Here is a 2,834-nt window from a genome sequence, read left to right on the forward strand (position 1 = left end):
GCGACTCACGTACCTCAGCGGCCAAACGAACACCGGCAGTCCCGGACGCTCCACCTGCGCCCTCCGCCGAGGACGCTGTCGCCGCCGCCCTGCAGATCCTTCGGGACTTTCAGCCCGAGCTTCTGCTGGAGGCCGGGTCATCGCCGCGCGGCGGAGCCATCGCCGAGGGCCTTCCCACCGCTGGCGTCACGCTCAACCCGGTGCCCCCCAGCGACCAGTCCCCGAAGTCGACGGCTGCGTTCGACCAGGAACTGATGGACATTTTAGGTTCGCCCCCCCCCCCCCCGTCGGGATCTTAGGTGGAAGGGGGAGTGTGGTGACCCAGTTTGGGGGACACGTTGGGTATAGTCCCGTGACCTCAACCCCCCAGGCGATCACTCGACATAGGGATTTTTCACTGGCCAGTTTGGCCGCGTGAGCCGATTTGGGCGCATCGAAGTAGGTCAGTGTACGGTGTCGTGGGAGGGGACCCTGGGGAGGAAGAGGTCACTTGTGCTTGGGACTTGGAGTAGATCGGACACCGCAAGAATAAAGGCTGCAATGTGAGTTACTCCAAACCTGTGTCACAGCCATTCATAGTTGGCGATAGGGAACGTACCGGTCACTTAGACCACACCCCGGTGGGGAAGGGGGCAGGAGCAAATCCCGCAACCTCGAGCACCTCGTGTTGAATCCTCCAATTTTAGAATAGGAGTTACTGCTACGGTGATGACGTCACGAAAGCCCCACAGCGCCATTTTGGCAAACTAAGAGTCGGCTCTCGACACTCGGTTGCTCGGGTATATAAGAACGCAACATTTACAAGGCGAAGAAGCATGCGTCGGCCATAGAAGATGTGTTCGTTTATTCAACTCGCGCGATTGCGAGGATTCGTCGCGTACGAGAAACATCGTAGGTCATCGAGTCCAGCGACTCACGCCGAGAAGCAAGTCGCTGGGAGTGCTGGAGTCAAGCTAGAGCATCTGTGGTGTTGTATCGAATTTTAGAACTGGAGTTGCCAGAGGAATAATGTCACGAGAGCCCCGCCGTTGCTCTAGTCCACTAAATGAACTCAACCAGAGATCATAAGCAACGGTGTTTGTCTGGAATGTGCCTGCGGTGTCTTTTTACCATTTTTGGTGCCATTGCTAGGGAAAGGAGCCCGCTGTCGGGGAAATGTGCGCCGGCAAAGCGGGGAAGTGTGTTGATATGTCTCGGGAGTGGGGGGCAGGCCTCCCTGGATTCTCCCATGATTTCTAGCGACTTATGGCCTAAGCTTGACGGCAGTATCTTTGCAAGCGAGTCCGCTTGGCAGCGGCTATTGTAACCAGGTTCTTCTCTGCGTAACTACCAGAGGTAGGAGGGGTGAAGCTCAGATTCATTAGGAATGTACCGTGTTCTACATGTGGGACTCTGTGTTGGTTGAATTAATGGCAGTTGAAATTGTCTTATCGTGTGCAAGCACTCGAGGTCGATAAGACAGATGTTAGCCACGCCACTCCCTTGCGGTAATGAACATTCAGTGTTCAACTTCGTAGTTGGAACGTGTGCCACAACAGAATTGAGTACCACAGGGATCACCTTTCTTGATTTCCACGAAGTGAAACAAGTTCAGCTCTAACTAACAGCTAGATCTGCTTCTAGCAGCTAACGAAAGATTGAGTATGGTATGCGTCGGGAAAATAAGCGTTAATCAAGCGAATAGGCGCGGCGGTGGTGATTTTCCACACATTTTGGAGATGGAGAAGGATGTTGGCAGCCATTTGGAATAAGTGTAATGCTTAATAGCTGCTTGGAAATTATAGACAATTATAATGTACTGGCTCTGCTTTTGAAGGTATTAAAGGGGCAATAAACGGGTGTACGAGGCGCACCTTGCTTACATACCTTTTGATACGTTGCTGACGGCGAACGTTTAAAAAAAATGATGTGGCAAAAAAGTAAACGATGGCTCCAAACCGACCGAATATTCACTGCACTCTTTCGCCCTCATGCCCCGCCCTGCGATGTTCTGGCGACAATAGCTCACGTCAGTTCCACGACGCGCGTCACCAGTAATTCAGAATGCGGGACGCTTATATATTAATTTTGTTGTAATGTCGATAAGTGAAATCAATTCTAAACATATTCCCACTTGTCAAATCCAAGATAGCCAATTCAAACCGTACAAAAAGCCTAGAATATTATATTTCACGTGTGCACTATGTTTTCAGTGCTGTATGGCTCCGCGAGGTGACCGCGTCGTTCCCGAACCGGTTCCCTCGCGAGCAGCAGCTTGTCTCCGAAGGGTTCGTTATTGGCTAGGACAGCGAAATCTCCCCCTCCTCAAGCGCCTAGAATTCGGTGTTGGTATTGTAACATAGTGACGTGACCCGGTTCCAAGGATAAGGGGAGATTCACGGGTATTATGCTCTTTGAATAACATTGTTTCGTGTTAAAGACGCCCGCTAGAAGCAAAAGAATTTAGTATCTCCATATTGTGAGCTGCGTTCTTTCATTATGCGCTATAATTGTAGAATGTTCATCCACCTGTTTTGCGCCCTGCCAGTAATAATGTCCAATATATTTAAAGCAAGCTTATGCTACTTCTGCGATACACTACGAATTTATCTAATTTATTGACACGTCAGTTTCCCGGTCAGCTTTTTATTGGCATCTTCTACCAAGAACTGTAACCTTGGATTATCTTAGAGAGGTGCACTGCGCGCATTTTCACGCGCACACGCATTTTCGTATTGCAATGCACGTGGGTATACGTCCACCAGCAGTTCACACCGGTGATTACTCAGACAGTTTATTGTATAAAAGAAGCAAATCCTCTTCGTATGCAAATCCGTTGCACAGGATCCAACGGG

The sequence above is a fragment of the Ornithodoros turicata genome, chromosome 2, assembly GCF_037126465.1.
Source record: "Ornithodoros turicata isolate Travis chromosome 2, ASM3712646v1, whole genome shotgun sequence".
NCBI classification, from domain to species: domain Eukaryota; kingdom Metazoa; phylum Arthropoda; class Arachnida; order Ixodida; family Argasidae; genus Ornithodoros; species Ornithodoros turicata.